Raw genomic sequence first — 12,467 nt, forward strand, 5'->3', positions numbered from 1 at the left:
TTGTCTCTGGGTCATATTTGGTGTATTTGGTAAAGTGGTAAATGATATGGCATTAAATTTGGCAGATAGACAATACTACTAGAATCACTGGTACAGTGTAGCTTAGTATTTTTAAACAAACATCTATATAGTACATCACACCTTTCGAATTTTTTACATGCTTTATCTCACAAAAGCAGATATGGTAGCATAGGTAAAAATCAAGAAATAGTCCTTAAGAGCCAAAAATGTATTCAGTTAAATAAAAGATTGAAATGTTTCATTAGAAAAAGATATTGTAGTTATCAGTAATATCTGGGATCATATGATAGCTCAGTGTTTAAAAATGAGGTGGATTTATAGAAAATACCAGCTTATAAGATATAGTCTATATTCTGACATTTTCTTTTGTGAGCTCATTTTCCATACATTTAAATTAATATTAAATAGTACTCACGTCGCCAGTAGTGAAAAAAGGTCGTAAGACCTCAATTAAGTTCCTTCCATATTCTGCTTGGAACTGGCTCCTAACAAGGTACAATCATATTTTCTCAGGAGTTAACAAGCTTTGTCTTGTTGTTTGTTTTGTTTCAATTTTATATAAAGGAAGTCAGAGCATTAGTGCTATACATGATTTATATACTTCTCCCCCCTCTCCTCACCATGCTTTCTTCCCCATCCCAACAAGGAGATTATAAAGTCCATGAGGTCAGACTGTTTTTTACTTATCCTGGCATCTATCCCTGACCCAAGCATCATAAACAGTGTTAACATACAGTTAGCACTCACATGTTTGTAAAGTGAATAAATGAATTTGAGATAGGGTCTTGACAATCAGATCGTTAACCTCAGAAGAAAGTTACTCTGCACCTTGATTAATAAGCTCTTTGACTTACGTTGGATACATTAGTGCCTTGTGTGCTGCCCTGTAAAGTCTTGTGCTGTTAATAGATTGGGAGGAGAGAAGGTATCTGTGGCTTATACTCCATCCTTTAGAGTGAGCTTTCACTCTGAGACAACTATTGAGAAGTCCAGCGACCTTTCTCTTCTGGAGCAGTAATTCCCAAACCTGGCTGATATCAGAATACTCAGCATAGCTTTTTAAAAATGCAGATTCCTTAGCCTTAACCTAGACAGGCCAACGGAATCCGAAGCTAAGGGTGGGAACTAGAAACCTGTATTGTGAAGCTCTCTGGGAGATGCTATTTCAGTCAGGTTGGTACCATTGCTCCAGAATCCTATGTCACACTTGTTCTAGAAGCCTGGCTTTCTAAGAATCGGCTAATCAGCTGAGGTAGGATGGTACAGGCCTAGAAAAAGAGATTCCATTCAAAACCTGAGGTAGGAAGTCAAGGTAAATACTGAGTAAATCTCTCATTATTTAATCTGATAAAAGTTTAATTTTTAGGGTTTCCACTTTTCAAAGTTCTCTAAGGACCTTATAAAATATGAATGATACTTAATTTGTACTCATTTGAGTCCTTGCTACTATATTTCTCTATACAATTTTACAAGAAACAGTGTTGAAAATGTGCATGTCACATTAGCAAATAAAATGAAAAACAGTTTGTAATCTAACAGCACCAGAGATGAATCTAAGAGTACAAATCCCGACTGAAAACAGGTCAAAGTGATCCCCATCCTCATTTGTGCTGAAACATCAATAAATAAAACCGTTGCACAATGACTGACTTTAAATCTCTTAAATCGGCAGTTGTGTAGGTGAGAAAGATTTTATTATTCCCCCAAGAAGAGGTAAATGGTTTTACTACATTAACTTGCAAGACTCAAAACTTGAAAGTGTGTATAGGATAGCAAATACCTGATTAACATCTTGTCATAAATTGTTAGAATTGCCACAATGTAGGTTTAGACCACCTAAATTCTAGAACAGTTTAAGAGTACAGCAGGATGTGTGCTTTGCTTTAAAATTAGAAGGCACAGAGGATGAGGGCAAGATGAGTAAGGCATTCCTCAAGTCAGATCGCCCTACAGGTCGATTAGTAATCTAAACAGAGCTTTTAAAGCACCAGGGGGGACTGGGAGACCAGAAGAGCATCCTACAACATCCTTGAAAAAATGCAAGGAAGAGACCGCCCATTGCAGTGAAGTTGCGTGAGTAGAGCGCTCCACACCACAGAAGCTGGTGCCCATCCTCCACTGGCGGTGCAAGCCATCTTCAGAAATATTCCTGGCTGGATTTGGAAGCTCCATTTACCAAAAACGGGAAGAGACAGTTGGCTACCAGCTTCAGCTACTGATTAGTAAATGTGGCTGGGTAAAGTTTAACCCTAAGAAGAGCTAAAGTTTGAACCTGTTCAAGTCAGAAAGAAGCCAGTGCCGCCGTTTTGACTCCACCTGCAGCATGAGGGGAAGCGGGGCTGATTGAAAATCACAGTGACAGCAGAGATGGGCTTCTTTCACCCAGATCGGACTGCAGGTCTAACCTACACTCCAGCCCCACCTCCAGTAGGGAGGAAGCTGGGGAACATGCACCAGACTCTCCAGGCAACTGCAGGCAATTTTGGATGGCACAGACTGGATGGTTGGCTCCATCCCTGCACCCCAGTAGGATAGGAGGGGAGCTGTGTTTCCTCCGGCTCTCTGGGCAACTGCAGGCACTTTCAGTCCACATAAAGGGGTTTATTGAGCGCCTTTGATTCCATTCCCACCCCCAACATCCTCCCCCATTGAATAGGAGGGGGCTGGTGTTTCCTCAGCCTTTCTGGGCAACAGTAGGTGCTTTTGGCCTACATAGACTGAACTGTTGCGTGCTTGTGGATCCACATCCACACCCTAAAGGGGAGAGGGGACAGTGCTCCCTCAGCCTCTCAGAGCAACTAGAGGCATATTTGGTCCACAAGAATTAGATTGTTGGGCACTCCTGGCAGGGAAAGAGGAAGGCTGGTGCAATGTCAGTCTAACTGGGAAACTGGTCATTTTGGACACACATGGCATAGATTGCTGCCCACACCTGCAACTCCATCCCTGCCCCAGGCAGGGGAGGAAGGGGCATGAAGCTTCATCAGTCTTTCCAGGCAACTACAAATGGTCTTTGCCTGCATGCCTCAGATCATTACACAAGGCTCCTGGCCCTGTCGCTACCCCTGGCAAAGGAGGAAAAAGGGGCAGAAGGAATATTTGAAGACATAATGGTAGAAAATGTCCCAACCCTATTGAAGGACATAATATCCATGTCCAAGAAGCACAACTTACGCCCATCAGGATAAATCTGAACAACCAACTCTGAGACACATACTAATCAGAATGTCAAATGCCAAAGACAAAGAGAGAATCTTGAGAGGAGAAGGAGAAAACAATGCATAATATACAAGGGATAACCAATGATTAAGTGCCATTTTCTCATCAGAAACTATGAAGGCAAGAAGGCAGTGGTATGGTATATTTCATATACTGCAAGAGAAAAACTGCCAGCCAAGAATCTTATATCCAGCAAGACTGTCTTTCAAAATCGAGGGCAAGTTTAGAATATTCACAGATAAACAGAAACTGAGAGGGTCTGTGATCAAGAGACTGACTTTGCAAGAAATACTGAAGGGAATGCTACAGTCTGAAAAGAAAAGACAGGGGAGAGATGCTTAGAAGAGAATCTAGAAATGAAGATTATATAAGTAAAAGTAACTATAAAAAAGAGTGGTGAAAATAAGATATGACAGGTAAAACCCAAAGGTCAAAATTGGTCAAAAAGGAACTGTTTTTACAGTAAAAACTTTGAATGTTAATGGATTAAACTCCCCAATCAAAAGATACAGACAGGCAAAATTTTTTCTTAAAGGCATCTATATGCTGTCTACAAGAGATTCACCTTAGACCAAGGATACCAACAGACTGAAAGTGAAAGTTTGGAAAAAGATATTCCACACATGCAGTAAACAAAAAAAAAAAGCTGGAGTAGCTATACTTACATCGGATGGAATATGCTTTAAAAGCAAAACTGTTACTAGAAACAAGGAAGGACATTTATATTAATAAGTGCAATTTACCAGGAAGAAATAACAATCATAAGTGTACATGCACCTAACAAGGCTGCCCCAAGATACATGAGGCAAACACTGGCAAAATTGAAGGGAGAAATAAACATCTCTACAATAATAGTTGGAGACTTCAATATACCACTCTCTACATTGGATAGAACATCTGGGCAGAGGATCAATAAAGAAACAGAGAGCTTGAATAATATGATAAGTGGACTAAACCTAATAGACATATACAGGACACTGCATTCCAAAACAGCAGGATATACATTCTTCCCAAGTTCTCATGGATCTTTTTCCAGGATAGACCCTATGTTGGGAGCCAGAACAGATCTCAATAAGCTCAACAAGATCAAATTATATAAACCACTTTCTCTGATCATAATGGAATAAAGTTGGAAACCAACAACAGGCAAAAAAAAAAAAAGGGAAAATTCACAAATATGCAGATTGAACAACACACTCTTAAATAATCAGTGACTCACATAAGAAACTGCAAGTGAAATCAGTAAATATATTGGGACAAATGAAAATGAGAACACAACTTATCAAAACTTATGGGATACAGTGAAGGCAGTCCTGAGAAGGAAATTTACAGTTTTAAATGACTATATTAAAAAGAAAAAAGAGCTAAAATCAAAGATCCAAATGAACAACTGGAAAAACTAGAAAAAAAGAAAAGCAAACCAATCCCAAACAAAGTAGAAGGAAAGAAAGAATAAAGATTAGAGCAAATAGGGAAGCAGATGTGTCTCAAGTGATTGAGCTCCTGCCTACCACATAGGAGGTCCAAGGTTTGGTTCCTGGTGCCTTCTCAAGAAGATGAGCAGGATATTGAGCTGATGCAACAGGCAGGCACAGTGAGCTAGCAAAATAAGATGATGAACAAGGGACATGAGGAAAAACGTCATGAGGGACAAAGCAAAGGGGGGAGCAGAAGTGGCACAAGCGATTGGGTGCCTCCCTCTCACATTGGAAGTCCCATGTTCAGTACCCAGTGCCTCCTAAAAAAAAATAAAGGAAAACCAGCACACAACAAACAGACATAGCAAATGCAAACAACAAGCAGGTGGGGGAGAAATAATTAATAAAATAAATCTTTTTTTAAAAAAAGATTGAGCAAATAAATGAAATTGAGACAAATAAACAATAGAGAAAATCAACAAAACCAAAAGCTGGTTCTTTGAACAATAAAATTGACAATCCAGTAGCTAGACTAACAAAGAAAGAAAGCGAGATGATGCAAATAACTAAAACCAAAAATGAAAGGGGGAAAATTACAATTGACCCCACAGAGGATATTATGAGAAACTGTATGCCAACAAACCAGACAACTTAGATGAAATGGGCAAATTTCTAGAAATGCACAAACAACCTATATTAGCACTACAAGAGATACAAGAACTTAACAAACTAATCACATTTAAAGAGATTGAATTTGTCGTCAAAAATCTCCCAACAAAGAAAAGTTCAGGACCATCTATGGCTTCACAGGTGAAGTCTATAAAATCTTTTGAAAAGAATTAACAGCAATCCTGTTTAAACTCTTCCAAAAAATCAAAGAGGAGGGAAAATTACCCAACACATTTTATGAAGCTAGTATCACCCTAATACCAAAGTCAGATAAAGAAACTACAGGAAAAGAAAATTATAGACCAATCTCTCTAATGAACATAGATGCAAAAATTTTCAATAAAATTCTTGCAAATCAAATCCAACACCGTATCAAAAGACTTATACATCATGACCAAGTGGGATTTATTCCTGGTATGCAAGGCTGGTTCAACATAAAATCAATCAATGTAATACATCACATCAACAAATTGAAGGGGAAAAACCACATGATTATCTCAATCGATGCAGGAAAGGCATTTGATAAAACCCATCATGCTTTCTTGATAAAAACACTTAAAAAGAATGGACTAGAAGGAAAATTCCTCAATATGCTATAAGGCATATATGAAAAACCCAGAGCCAACACCGTACTCAATGGGGAAAGGTGGAAAGCTTCCCCTCTAAGATTGGGAACAAGTCAAGGATGTCCGCTGTCACGGCTGTTACTCAACATTGTACTAGAAATTCTAGCTAGAGCAATTAGGCAAGAAAAAAGGTTAAACGCATCCAAATAGGAAAAAGAGAAAGTAAAACTCTCAGTATCCACAGATGACATGATCCTATATTTAGAAAATTCTGAAATGTCTACCACAAGGCTACTTGAGCTAATAAATGAGTTCAGCACAGTGAGGATACAAGGTCAACACACAAAAATCAGTAATGTTTTTGTACACTAGTATTGAACAATCTGAGGAGGAAATCGGGGGAAAAATCCATTTACAATAACAACAAAGACTAAATACTTAGGAATCAACTTAACCAAAGAAGTATAGGACCTGTAAGCAGAAAACTATAAAACAATGATAAAGAAATCACTGAAGACCTAAACAAATAGAAAGACATTCCATGTTCATGGATTGGAAGACTAAATATCATGAAGATGTCAATCCTACCCAAATTGATTCACAGATTCAACGCAATACCAATCAAAATTCCAACAGCCTACTTTACAGAAATAGAAAAGGCAATTACCAAATTCATTTGGAAGGGAATGTGCACCCAAATAGCCAAAAGCATTCTCAAAAAGAAGAGCAACATGGGGGCAATTTCCCTTGCCTGATCTTGAAACATATTACAAAGCTATGGTGCTCAAAACAGCATGGAAGGAAGCGGACTTGGCCCAGTGGTTAGGGCATCCATCTACCACATGGGAGGTCTGTGGTTCAAACCCTGGGCCTCCTTGACCCATGTGGAGCTGGCCCATGTGCAGTGCTGATGCGTGCAAGGAGTGCCGTGCCACGCAGGGGTGTCCCCCATGTAGGGGAGCCCCAAGCGAAAGGAGTGCACCCCATAAGGAGAACCGCCCAGCGCAAAAGAAAGTGCAGTCTGCCTAAGGATGGCGCCGCCCACACAGAGAGCTGACACAACAAGATGACACAACAAAAAGGAACACAGATTCCTGTGCCGCTGACAACAGAAGCGGACAAAGAAGATGACGCAACAATAAGACACAGAGAACAGACAACCGGGGTGGGAGGGTAGAGGGGGAAGGGAAGAGAAATAAATAAATAAATCTTTAAAAAAAACAAAACAGCATGGAACTGGCATAAAAAGGGACATATCGATCAGTGGAATAGAATTTAGAGTCCAGAAATAAACCCTCACCTCTACAGTCAACTGATTTTTCACAAACCTACTAAGTCCATACTAACAGGACAAAACAGTCTCTTCAACAAATGGTGCTGGGAGAACTGGATATCCATAACCAAAAGAATGAAAGAGGACCCCTATCTCACTCCCTATACAAGAATTAACTCAAAATCAATCAAAGACCTAAATATAAAAATCAGGACCATAAAACTACTAGAAAAAAACTTGGGAAACATCTCTAAGACCTTGTGGTAGGTGGCGGTTTCTTGGACCTTACACCCAAAGCACATGCAACAAAAAACAAAAATAGATAAATGGGACCTTCTCAAAATTAAATACTTTTGGACCTCACAGGACTTTTTCAAACTGGTGAAAAAGAGGTTGACTCAATGGGAGAAAATATTTGGAAATCACATGTTAGATAAGGGTTTAATATTCATGATATATAAAGAGATGTTTCAATTCAACAATAAAAAGTTAACAAATGGGCAAAGATTTAAATAGACATTTGTCCACAGAAAAATAAAAATGGCAATCAATACATGAAAAAATGTTCAACATCAGTAATGATCAGGGAAATGCAAATCAAAACTACAATGAGATGTCATTTCACACCTATCGGAATAGCCACTATTAAAAAGACAGAGAACTACAAGTGTTGAAGAGGATGTGGAGAGAAAGGAACGTTTACTGACTGTTGGTGGGAAAGCAGAATGGTACAGCCACTGTGGAGGACTGTTTGGCAGTTCCTAAAGAAGCTGAATACAGATTTGCCACGTGACCCAACAATACCACTACTGGGTATATATCCAGAAGAACTGAGAGCAGTGACACAAACAGACATCTGCACACCAATGTCCATAGCAACATTATTCACAATTGCTAAAAGGTGAAAACAACCCAGGTATCCATCAACCAACGAATGGGTAAACAAACTGTAGTGTAGTTGCATGACAGAATACTATGCAGCTCTAAGAAGAAATGAAGTCATAAAGCATATGACAGCATGGATGAACCTGCATTATGTTGAGTGAAGCAAGCCAGACACAAAAGGACAAATACTTTCCGATATGCCCTACGAACTAAATATATATTGTGTAACATATTGTATGATTCCATTTATAGAAAATGTAAATATGAAATAATTTATAAAGATTAATTATATTAGTGGTTATATAGGGTTGGGGAAGGCACGCTTGGAGTTTTTCTTTTTGGAGTAATAAAAGAGTTCTAAAATTTTCATGGTGATGAATGTACAACTCAAAGCCATTGATTGTACATTTCAGATAGATTGAATGTTGTGAATATATCTCAATAAAACTGCTGAATAAATAAATAATTACGCAAGAATAGCCAGAAAGAGCAGCAATGTGCAGCAGGGAAAACATAAAGTTTTGAGAGGTGAAGAATTTTCTCGTTTATTTGTTTGTTTTTTGTTTATTATTATTATTGCAGATATAATGAAAATGTTCAAATAGTGATTAGAATGATGAATGCATACTATGCGATTTTTATCAAATACCATTCATTGTACACTTTAGATGAAGTGTATGCTTTATTAATATGTACAATAAAATTGATTTTTGAAAATAAAAAGATAGCACACATTTAGTCTTCCTTGGTAAACCAAAAAAATGCTGTGATTTCTTGTAAAAATAAAAAAAAAAAGAAAGAAAGCTAGAGGATGATCTAGGGACTGAATAACACAGTGAACCCAGGGGTGGGTGAGGATTGTGGTTAAGAGTACAAATACAAGAATGCCCTTGTGTGAACTAGGACAGACGTATGTCACTATTGCGGGGTGGTAGGAATGTGGAGAAGCATGGGAAAAATACAATTAATGTAACTTATGGATTATAGTTGGCAGCACTACTCTAATATTCTTGCATCAATGCCAAAGATGTACTCTGTTAACAATAGGGGGGTATGGAAAAAATATGCCAAATGTACACTGTGGACCATAGGTAGTGGTAATAGTCTGATGATATTATCTCACAATCTGTAACAAGTATTCCACAATAGTGTGGCATGTTGGTAAAGGGGTGTTGTATGGGAATTCTACTCATATGCATGATTGTTTTGTAAGTTCACTTCTGTAATAAAAATATATAGAAATATATATATGTATAACCAAGAGGTTTCATATGAGAAGAAAACCTAAGTATGTTGAGTTAATGTAGGAATAGGGTGTTGTAAACAAAAGTAATAGATTAGATTTATCACAAAGAAAGAGAAAATAATGTGTACATTGTCCAAAAACTCATCAAACTATACCCTTAAATGCGCTCATTTTATTACATGTAAATTATCTCTCAATAAAACTGGTTAACAAAACGAGAAAAAGGTAATAGCAAAATGGGAGAAAAGATTGAGAAAGAATAGAGAAATCTGTGTTTACGAAGATAAAAATAAATTTCAAAAGGAAGGCCAGCGCTATGGAAAGAGTGGTTTGTAGATATCTAATTACATTGCTCAAGTTTGGGTACGTACTGTTAATGAGATGCAAGTTTAGGAGTTGGGGTAAAGTGGTAAATGGGTAAACAAGGCATTTGCCAGATGAGTTTTATAGTGAAATTAAGGAGAGAAGTAGGATAGCAGGTGACAGTGACAGCTCAATCCAATAGCTCACGCTCCTTACACAGATTACAAGGCCCAAAGAGCCAGGGGAGATTCAGTCCACTGTTTGTCCCTGGTTCACATTTCTTCGTCTCAAAGACTTCCAACACCTCCCTCAAATTTCTTTCCCTTCTGTGTGGAAAACACCAACTCACTTTGAAGGCTCTTTTTGAATAATCCTTTCTTTGATGCTTTTTCTGAACTCAAGATAAACTGACTTCTGCTTTGTTTATGTCCTCGGCATACTTCTACATAGCACCCAGAATACTTTCCCTTACTTTATCATATTCCTGGATTTCTCCTTGAGAGCCTGAGGGAGGGATCATACCACTCTAATTGATATGTCCAGTACATTTTTTTTTTTTAAGATTTATTTATTTATTTAATTTCCCCCCTCCCCTGGTTGTCTGTTCTTGGTGTCTATTTGCTGCGTCTTGTTTCTTTGTCCGCTTCTGTTGTCGTCAGCGGCACGGGAAGTGTGGGCGGCGCCATTCCTGGGCAGGCTGCTCTTTCTTTTCACGCTGGGCGGCTTTCCTCACGGGCGCACTCCTTGCGCGTGGGGCTCCCCCACGCGGGGGACACCCTTGCGTGGCACGGCACTCCTTGCGCGCATCAGCGCTGTGCATGGCCAGCTCCACACGGGTCAAGGAGGCCCGGGGTTTGAACCGCGGACCTCCCATATGGTAGACGGACGCCCTAACCACTGGGCCAAAGTCCGTTTCCCGATATGTCCAGTACAAAGCACAGGACACTGGGTAAGCACTTATGGCAAGCATTTGAAGAAGCAATACCAGTCTGATTTTATACTCAACAAATAGTTATTGATCATGGGGTCTATGTCAGGAACTATTGAATATAGACATGAATATGAAGAGTGAATAATATTGTTAGAACAACCTTGAAGAAGACAATATCTTGGGATCAATCCAGATCATTCCAAATAGTCTTATTTAGCCAAAGAAATTGTTTAAAACAACGTGCAGGGGAGCGGATGTGGCACAAGTGATAGAGCTTCTGCCTACCATATGGGAAGACCTGGGTTCAATCCCTGGGGCCTCCTGGTGGAAAAGAAGAAGAGAAAGCATGCCTGCATGGCAAGCCAGTGCCCTGCGCAAGTGAGTCACGCAGCAAGTTGATGACGCAACAGAAGAGAGACAAGGGGAGAGTCAAGGTGAAGCGCAGCAGAAACCAGGAACTGAGGTGGCGCAATTGACAGGGAACCTCTCTCCACATCAGAGGTCTCCGGGATTGAATCCAGGTGAATCCTAGAGGAGAGAAAATGAGAAGACAATACAGACAACAAAAACAGCAGGGCAGGAGGAGGGAAGGGGGGAGAATAAAATAAAATAAGAAATAAATCTTAAAAAAAAAAACACACAGCAAAATATTTCAATGTTATTGTTCACTATCATCAATAAGTTACATTAGATGTAAAATTTCACAGCACAAGAAGATGTTATTTCAATACTAAGGGACAATAGGGGGTAAAGGGGGGTTTGGAATTTTTTTCCTTTTGGAGTAATGAAAACATTCTAAAATTGAAGTGATGACAGCACAATTCTGGGATGAAAATGAGAGCCACATTCATGTACACTTTGAAGGTATTGTACAAAGCATGGGACTGTGTAACAGGGAAGGCAGTGGTGGATGATGGACTGTGGTTAAGAGGACAAATATGAGAATTTTTTCTGCTGAACGCTAACATATATAATACTACTATAGGATGTTAATAATTGGGTTGGTTGGGGGAAAATACACCAAATGTGAGAAATGGGCTATAGTTAGTAGTAATATTTTGACAACGTTCTTTTGTAGTTTGTAACAAATGCTTCACAACAATGCAAGTGTGTTGGTGATGGGGAGATGTATGGGAGCCCTGTGTGATAAAATGCATGTCTGTTTCATAAATTCACAAATTTTAATATACATTTACTGTTTATGTATCTTCATGTATGAATGATATATGGCAATAAAATTTTATTAAAAAATAACATGTAAAATAAAAATAGTTCCCATCCTAAAAAAAATTAGTAGACACAGAATTAAATGGCCAAAATAAAGTTTATGACTCTTCTGCATTATATTCTCAGTTCCTGTACCTCAAATGCATTTTATTCTCACTTCTTTCCCTATACCTCAACTGGTGCAGATGTGAAGTTCTGTGAAATTCTGCCTAAAACCAGGAAGACCCATTGGAACTTAAGACCTATTTTTCATTTTTCAAGCCTCCATTTTTTCAAAAAGAGAAATCATTCTCTAAATAAGGGAAAGCAAAGATTTTTGTTTTAGAGTCATCATCAGGTTGAAACAAGTTTATTTTAGCAACACTAGAAGGTTTGTTTTATTTTATCTGAGCAATTGCTCAGATAAACCTTCTAGTGTTGCTAAATATAAATATTTATTACCTAGTAAGGTTAATAAATGTTCCTCATTTATTAATTTATTATTCCATTACCATAGTAGCAGAATCTTCAATCTTCAGATTCATTAATTACCTTATCTTTGAAGAATTTCTGTTTCACTTACAAAAAGTTCTTTTTAAAAAAAGAGGGGGGTGATATGAGAAAAAACTCAGGTCTGTTGTTCTTGATCTAAATGTTTCTGCTCACGTATAGATTATCTTACCAAATATCTTCACAAAGCAGTTTATTGCCAGGAAATGAACATAATAAT

This window comes from Dasypus novemcinctus, chromosome 29 (genome assembly GCF_030445035.2).
Source record: "Dasypus novemcinctus isolate mDasNov1 chromosome 29, mDasNov1.1.hap2, whole genome shotgun sequence".
In the NCBI taxonomy this organism is placed as follows: Eukaryota; Metazoa; Chordata; class Mammalia; order Cingulata; family Dasypodidae; genus Dasypus; species Dasypus novemcinctus.